The sequence below is a fragment of the Urtica dioica genome, chromosome 2, assembly GCF_054948205.1.
Source record: "Urtica dioica subsp. dioica isolate 48M chromosome 2, U.dioica_male_clone48M_v1_H2, whole genome shotgun sequence".
In the NCBI taxonomy this organism is placed as follows: domain Eukaryota; kingdom Viridiplantae; phylum Streptophyta; class Magnoliopsida; order Rosales; family Urticaceae; genus Urtica; species Urtica dioica.
In genome coordinates this window covers 45,435,413-45,444,546 of record NC_142757.1, presented here as the reverse complement: position 1 = coordinate 45,444,546, position 9,134 = coordinate 45,435,413, and the positions used below count along the sequence as shown (strand labels likewise).

General features: G+C 30.3%; 1 long non-coding RNA gene across 2 annotated transcripts; it reads right to left on the bottom strand.

The window, feature by feature from the left end:
* Window positions 1-7,878: 7,878 nt before the first annotated feature.
* On the bottom strand, window positions 7,879-8,882 carry LOC149404978 (uncharacterized). Of its 2 annotated transcripts, XR_016293967.1 has the most exons (3): window positions 8,766-8,882; window positions 8,458-8,659; window positions 7,879-8,364 (listed from the first exon to the last, which is right to left on the bottom strand). It is a non-coding gene; the product is annotated as an uncharacterized LOC149404978 (long non-coding RNA). The 2 variants fall into 2 exon arrangements; XR_016293966.1 differs by having other exon boundaries at window positions 7,879-8,659.
* Between the last annotated feature and the right edge of the window lie 252 nt (window positions 8,883-9,134).

Sequence of the window (9,134 nt, the reverse complement as noted above, 5' to 3'; positions counted from 1 at the left end):
TAAAATATATATATATATATTGTATTATTCTATACCATTTAAAAAAAAAAAATATATATATATATATATATATATACAATTAATTAGGAAAATAGCTAATTCAAACGTTAACATTGCTAAATAGTTAACGTTTCGTAAATCTTAGGTAAATAGCCACTGCCTTTTATTTACAAGCGCAGTTTTATAAGAATCCTCATACATATCGTTCCCGCCCAAACATTGGCTATTTAAATGAATTTGATAAACCACCTCTCTTAACAATTAAGTAAACTAAATAATTAATTTCTAAATTTAAACACATAACACAATTCAAATTAAATGAATGACTCACAAAAATATTCAAATAAAAATGTAGAATAAATGTGTTAATATCGATTTGTTAATATATGTCAATAATTGTAAATATTCTGTAGATATATGTAAATATGTATAAATGTGAACTACGATTTTAAAGAACACAAAATCAGAAAAATAACTGTTGCGTATATTTTGGTCATTGATATGCTATCATGAATCCAAGAAATAATGTAGAAATAACTGTTTTCTATATTTTTGGAAATATAAGAGAGAATTTAAAATTTAAATTTTTAAAAAAATTGCCTTAAATAAATTGCTGAATTAATAATCAAAATTTAAATGAAAATTCGGAAACAAAAAAGGAGGGATAAACCTGGAAAACATAAAATTTTCTGAGAGGGCAATCTAATCTTTGTGGCTATTTATCTAAGATTTATGAAACGTTGTCTATTTAGCAATGTCATACGTTTAAGTTGACTATTTTCATAATGGAATTATTTAAAGGAAACTTTGCTGTTTGTGGGGATTGAATCACCGACTTCCACTGTAAAAGTGGTATGAATCTAACAACTAGGCTAAAGAACTAAGGGTTTCAAGAAAACTACTTACTAGCAGAAATTCCAACATATTTGAAAACATGATTTATGTAATTTGGCAAAATACCGCTATATAATCTCATAATAAAATTGATTAATTAGGTATTATAATTTTAAAAGATTGGAATTGCACTCTTTATTTTACCTAAATTTGAAACTAACGGCTGTACATGCTCATTATATATCTTGGTAACAAAATCCTCAAGTTATTTAAGGCATATAATTTCTCTATTTCCAACAGCAAAAAAAACATAAAGAATAAATATGTATGAAATCCTAACGAGAGCATTACGTGCAATTTATCTGCATCTTTCAATACAAACATCGTATTTGTATGGCATAAAAACAGCAGTTTTTAATAAATTCCCCTCCTAAAAAATTGAAAAAATTTAGGACTGGCTAAAGAACTAGCCAAAATAACACCCATTTAAAATTATAGCCCAATTATTAACATATTTAGGAAAATAGCCAATTTATCATGACAACATTCCAATGTTCCAAAAATACCCTTAGGTTAATATTATTAACTATCATAGTAAATAATATCATCCATAAAAAAATAAATCTAATTAATAATAACAAAAACTATATTAAATTTTAGGGTAAATTAGCAAAATAGCCAAATCAAACCTTTAACATTGCTAAATAGCCAAGGTTTTGTAAATACTAAGTAAATAGCCACTCGGATGACGTGGACGACTCGGATTTTTTTTCAATTCCAGTTTGTGCCCTTTTATCTTTTGAATCCGAAATTTTTTGAATTTTGAATTTTTTTTCCTGAATTTCAGAGTGATTAAAATTGGGTAGTTAATTTCGGATCTTTATTTTTAGCAACTGAATAATTACGTGGGGTATTTATTCCTTATTTTGTTTCCATATATATATCTGGCGTTATTAATTTCTTTTTTCTTTAATCCGATTCTTTGTGTAATCATCTGTAAATAGTTGTAAATTATAGTGTAATCATCCGTAAATAGTTGTAAATTATAGTGTAATCAGTTGTAAATAACTGTAAATAATAGTATAAATAGTTATCACAATAATTAAAGTGGCAGTTTTTTTATTTTTAGGTTGAATATTGATATATTACGTATTTTAAGCAGTTAAGACATTCAAATCTTTTTATTTTAGGCAGTTTAGTTTTAAATTTGAATTATCCAGTCAATCTAAATAATAATTCCCTATTAATTAGTATTTAGTTATGAGATTACGTGTATTTAGTCTTTAATGGTATAGAATATCTGATCAAATATTAGTATATTACGTGTACTAGACATATAGGCTATTTAAATGAGTGTACTGTAAATGAATGTTAATATATACAACTTTCAGTAAATACTTTGCACATAACACAAAATTTATACCATTTTGAAGTAAATAACCGTATACTATAGTCAACAATATATAAATTTGCAGTAAAAACTGTGTAAATACAATGTCACATTAAATACAGCAACACGAATATACAGAACTATAAATCGTAGGGGGCACAAAATTTGTTAATTAATATGTCTCTACATCTACTTAGGTATCCCGTAATTTTGATCGGCATTTTCTCTGACCGACTTTCCTCGCCATATTATCATTCTGTGTACACAAGAAAATGAAGATTGTGTAAATATTTGTAAACAACTCATTTCCAGACTATTTGCTAGAATCATGTAAATAGATGTAAATAACATTGTAAATCTCATGTAAATATAATGTAGTCAACGTACAAAAATGGTCGCTTCACAAAATGATAAAACTTGAAAAATGGGTCCGATTTACACAAATTTGTGGGTATTCAATAATCGAATCAACAAATTTTTGTTTTTTTGGGTAAATCTCTTTCAAAATAAAGTAAATACTAATCTATATATGCGTACCTGTATGTATATTCGGTATAACCATACACGACAAGATTTACACATCTAGCCATTTAAAATCGAACCCCCAAATCTTGTATGCAAATTCCTAGGGTTTAAGGAAAAAAACTAGGATTAAAATAAGCAATACACGAACATTAACTATTGACCCTTTATCCCAGAGGAAGAAGAACAAGAAAAAATTCATGTTATTCAATAACCGATCCAAAAAACTATGTTTTCTCTTTTATTTTTGTGTATATCTTTGACGAAAAATAGTAAATACGAGTTAAAAAAGCAAGAACCTCTACACATGCATACCAGATTTAGATTCAGCAGCCAGATTTCTCGTCGGGGAAGAAGAAAAGATTTTCGTCGGGGAAGAGAGTAGCGTTTTTGGAAAAATTTTGGGAGAGCTTTTTTTTTTATGACCGAGAGAAATGCAATGAAGGTGAGCGGTTTTCAAATAAATGTGTTTAATGACCTTGATTCTCGGAAATCCTGATTTCCTTTGATTTTTTTTTTATATTCAGCAGTAATGACGATTGAGCGGGAAACAATATGGGCATTTTCGTAAACTTTGACGTGCAATTAAATACAACTGGCTATTTACTTAATATTTACAAAACCTTGGCTATTTAGCAATGTTAAAGGTTTGATTTGGCTATTTTGCTAAATAATTGTAAATTTTATTTGTCGTAACAAGAACAATAGTAAATCTTATTTATCGTAACAAGAGCAACAGTAAATCTTATTTACCGTAACAAGAACAACAATAAATCTTACTTACCGTAACAAGAACAAAAATAAATCTTATTTACCGTAACAAGAACAAAAGTAAATTTAATTTACCGTAACAATAACAAAAGTAAATCTTATTTACCGTAACAAGAACAATAATAAATCTTATTTACCGTAACAAAAACAATAGTAAATCTTATTTACCTTCTTCTCACACCTTCCTATATGTACTCTCCACAACTTACAAACTCTCAGCACATATTGTTTCAATTTTTAATCAGACTAAGCACTGCTCTTTTTGTTTTTCACACTCAATGGCATCAAGAACTACAACACGTTGCGCCGCATTGTGCGTCTTTTTCATGTCCATTTCAGCAACAAATCTATCAGCTCAGTGTGGTAAGAAGAGTAAGAACATTTGCTTCAAATAGAAGAAGAAAAAAATTCAATCAACTAAACTTCTTCTTCTTCTTCTTTTTTTTTTTTTTCCTGGAATTTGCAGAGGAATTGAAATCAGGAAAGGAATATACAGGAGAACAGAGTAATCTCGATATTGGTCTGCCATTAGGGTTTGCAAGCCCTCAGTTTGCTCTGCCGACGTTGAAACCCATTTCCCTCTCACTGCAAACCTCTCCACCAAACGATCCTCCCCAGTTCTGCTTCCACAACCCTCGCTCCGATCTTCAGCTCCTCCGTCACATTCCGAGTGTTCAGCGGCTGCTCCGCCACGATCGGCCATGCCAGAATCGGCACCGTATTTCGCTTTGGCGGCGGTGGTGGTGAAGCTTGCGTAAAATTGTTACTTGTTTGGTGAGATTGATTGGACGAGAAATTCAATGGAGCTAATTCAAAGGAGGTTTGAGTTTGCTCTATGACTACAGGCTTCGTTGGATTGTTTGGTGAGAGGATTGGAATCGCGAAAGTGAAGATGCAGAAATAAAATATTGAGGAACAACTCTGTTAAATTAGTTACTAAAGGGTAAAATAGGAACCAGCTACATTTATTGACTATTTCCTTAATAGAATTGATAGTTTGGCCATAATTTTAACTCCCCTCTTATAAAATGGCTAATTCCTTACAAATCTAAAAAATTTAAGCCTTATTAAATTACTTTTTTTTTTTGCTTAATAATTTAGTTTCTGATGAAAACCGTATAATCACACACACACACACACACACACACACACACATATATATATATATATATATATATATATATATCATTTTGTTTTATCCATCTAAAAATAAGAAAATATCAACTTAATTAAAAGTTTAACAAAAACTACAGATTTATGAAACAGTTAATCTCTTCCGTATATCTTGAAATCCGTTTTGTCTTGAAATCCGTTTCTAAGATGATCCCTGAAAATATCTTCCGTCGATTAGGTTCCGAACCGCTTAGCTTTTCCGAGCCGTCTAGTTTTCCTGAGCCGTCCACGACCAACGGTCGTACTTTCCGAAACGAATGTGAGAATAATCTCACTGCAATACGGATTTGTTCGAAAATAAATATTCTGACTATATGATCTGAATTAAATAGAGTGTGTGTTTTATTTGTGTGATTTGTTTGGATATGTTTGTTTAGATATGTCTATTTTGGACATGTCTGTTAGTCATGTTATGTGAAATGTTATGATATGATACGATATGAGAGATTAGTATGTTAAATGTTATGATATGTCGAGTTGATGATATGATATGTTATATTGTATTATGTGATGATATATATATATATATATATATATATATATATATGTTACGATTTTTTTAATGAATAATCAACGTAAATAATGGTAGATATTGCATAATTAGCGTTCAAGGACCTAATTTATGGGATTAATATTAATAGTAGTTTATTAATTTAATTCATTAAATATAGTCTGAGTGGGTGGAAAAAACAACATGTCAAATGAGTCAATTTTAATTTTTTTTAAATAAAATATTGTAGTTATTTACTTAAATTTATAAAAAAAAGACTATATGACAAAATCGTGTTTTCATATAATTATATATCTAGTCGGCCCTAAAAAATAATAATAGATAGGGTACAAGATTCGAGTTTGCAAAACAAAACTATAACCTAATAATATTACCATAATTATCAAAATCTGTATAATTAAATGAAGTTAGACTACACATAAAAATTACTTGCTCAAATTTTCAAAGATTTGAATATTTGATTTATATAATTTAACAAAGTACCTCCATTTAATCTTACAATAAAAGTGATTAATTAGGTATTATAATTTTCAAATTTTGGAATTACCAGACTTATTTTGCTTAAAATTGGAATAACTGAGTGTACATGCTCAATATATATCTTGGTAACGGTATCCCTAGGTTAATGAAGACATTTAAGTTCTTTTTTTCCAACTGCGATAAAATCATAAGGAAAAAAGAATATGTATGAAATCATAATGGAAGCATTATGTGAAATGTATCTGCGTCTTCAATACAAACATCGTATTCGTATTTGTATCACTAGTGTAAACAACAGTGTTTTTTTTTTTTTTTTTTTTTTTAAATATTTACCCTTATTTACTTTTCTTTTTCTTCTAAGAAAAAAACCTACCCCTTAATTTCGTTTTTGGTACGAGCCGTATAATCATGGATATATTTGGCAGTGACACTAATACATAGTTCGATCTAAAAATGATAAAATATCAACTTAAAAAAACCACAGATTTAATTTGTTGACAAAAATGCAATTACAAGGTTACACCAAGATGCCTGGGATAGTTTCGAATTTGGGGTTATATTATTCGTCACAAAACCCACAACTCTTAGTCTTCTAGCAGATGAGAAAATAATCGTATATAAAACGATTATTTCAGTGTCAACCCCTGCCGATTATTTGGTTTCATTATATATGAAAGGATCTACATTCAACACGACTACTTCATGTTTCATTGCGTCAACAGTTCGAAGATATATATATATATATATATATATATATATATATATATATATACTAGGATGTAGAACGTGCTTCGCACGTGGTGATCATAGATATTAATTGGTAAATTTATTTTAAAATAATGTTATGGCTTTTTAATACATCTCTGTTAAAGAGTTTTACCAGTATTCATCAAAGTAAAATACAATTGAAAAATAATATGAAATTGTAAGAGATAATATTCCATAATAAACCGTGGGAGTAAAATAAATTCAAATTAAATAAGAGATAATAGATTGTGATTCTTCATCTCTAAAATTTTCAATCTTGATCAACCTCCTCTTCCGCAAAGTCATACACAATGAGCTTGACGCCAAATATGGTGCAAGAGCTACTTATTTCATAGCGCAATCTACAAGCATCATTGCAATGTGGAAGAAGCATTAGTACCATGACCTTCTAAATAATTATGAATTTTCAATTATTTGCATCATTGTTTTACACTTGAATTTTGATGAGATTAACCACTTCGTCATTATACGGAAAACGTACTATATATAATTACAAATGGGTTATATAGGTGTATACTTGGAAAATCTGAAACAAACCCAAATTTAAGAACAAAACATCAATTGATCCGTTTGAAATTAACATCCAAAATCCAAAATAAAGAAAATTATAAATAAAATTAATAAATCAGGATTTGACAAAGTAATTCTCAAGGAGTGATCTACAATTAGTCCTCTGCAACAGAGAGACATTGTACATGAAGCTCAGATTATATTACCTACCGGAAGCTATGTTCTTGCGCTCAACATGGCTCGATAAAATTTGCTAATATATAAGTAAATTATGCTTTCAAACTTGATAATATATAAGTAAATTAATTTTTTTTTATATAAATGGGCTAACTTTGAACTGGAATCCAAAGAATGAGTATTTAATTCATACGTTTCTCAATCATACTAAATGGTAAAGCTAGAATTTTAATTTGATGATGGTCAACACGGCGATCGAGATTCATGATGGTCAACACGGCAATCGAGCAGCTCTTGGAGGTCGAGCAAATAAAAGGAAAATCTGTGTACAATGAAGGCACTGTGTGTAGGAGAGGCGCTGCGAGAATTCTACACAACTGCTTGGTTATGAATCAACTATACTATACACATTGTTGCGGTTTTAAGGAAATTTATTGCAAGTAGTTTTGAAATTGATTAGTTCTTTTAAGTAAACCTTTTCAATTGAGAGTCATGGTTCCCGAATGGGACTCAATCCGTCACCGACACCGGCGAAGCCAGAGGTAATTTTCGTAATTTTGGCATGTAATTTTATGGTATTTTTTTTTTCAAAAAAATAAGTGTATATGCATACGATGTACATGTTATACATATATTTATGACTACTGGTTTTTTTCATTGAAGTAAAAAAAAAAGGCCTTTGTTATTTGCAATACCCACTGAATTCAACTACCGAGTACAGTCTGATTCTTGGCATAAAATATTTCAAATGCAAAGCATTATCCACTTTTCACTACAGATATGGACATATGTTTATTCAGATGAATTAAAAATATTGAATAATTAGCAAACCACAACTCTTGTGGGCAACCAGATAAAAACACCCTCTTTCCCTAAAATTTGAATGGTGTGGGACACAGACATTTACCACATATAATAGTTAACACTTAACACCCACAATCCAGCTAACCCCTAAAGTGCCATGAACATGTTTCCAAATCTCATGCACGAGAAAGACAAACCGGGCATATATTATACACGTCAAATAATCGATATTCAAGTAGTAATGGAAGTAAAATAAAAGGAAAACTCAGCTGAAGCTGTGATTGACCTTGAAAGGGTCCAATAGGCTGCTGCAATAGCTTGTGGAACCCTGGGAGAGAGCTCTTGATGGCCTTTCCACTCCTCAAAAGGCTACAAAGCGATCGGACTTTCCACTGCTGCGGAATGGACGCACAGCAACAGTAAACTGCAAAACAATCGTGAATAAATCACTCCCCTATTAACAAGGACTGTGAATCAGTCAGCATGTGAACATATCGGATTGGAATCCATCGCTTACCATGTCGTCGCGAAAAAACCAAAGGGCCCATCAGAACCATCATGTTATATTTGCATTTTACAGATTTGCTTTTGGCTTTAAGAAAATAGGGAATATGCCAAACATGAGAGTAAGAAGTTGAAATACTAATTTGTTTTGGCTGTTGGTGATGGTCTTAGTGCATTTGAAATCCCAAATCCTAACTCATATTTGCATGCAAAAGCTGGAAAGGCCATCAAGAATTTAAGGTATTATACACTTACCCATGTAATAGAAAGAACAAGATTTCCAAGTTCAAATAATGTTGCAAAGAGAGTAGAAATGCTTACAACAACAGACTTTAGAGCCGATATTTGACGCCCCTTGGATGTCTCTCTATACTAACAGACGGCAGCGACACCGCAAGGCTTCCCAGGTTCACACAGTACGAATCCCAACAGCCCATTAGTCTTATATATATATCTCAGATCTATAAGCCAGAGCGTAAAACTACAAGATCAATGAATAAAGTAAGATTCAATAGATGTCTTACATACAAAATAGAATGAAATATCAAACAAAATGTTGAATACAACATAGATATGACTTAGAACTAAATCAATCTTAAAAATAATCAGGAAAAATAAAATTACAAATAATAATAAAATACAGGGAGCTATATTAACTAATATTTAATTTGTATTTGCGTAAACATGTAT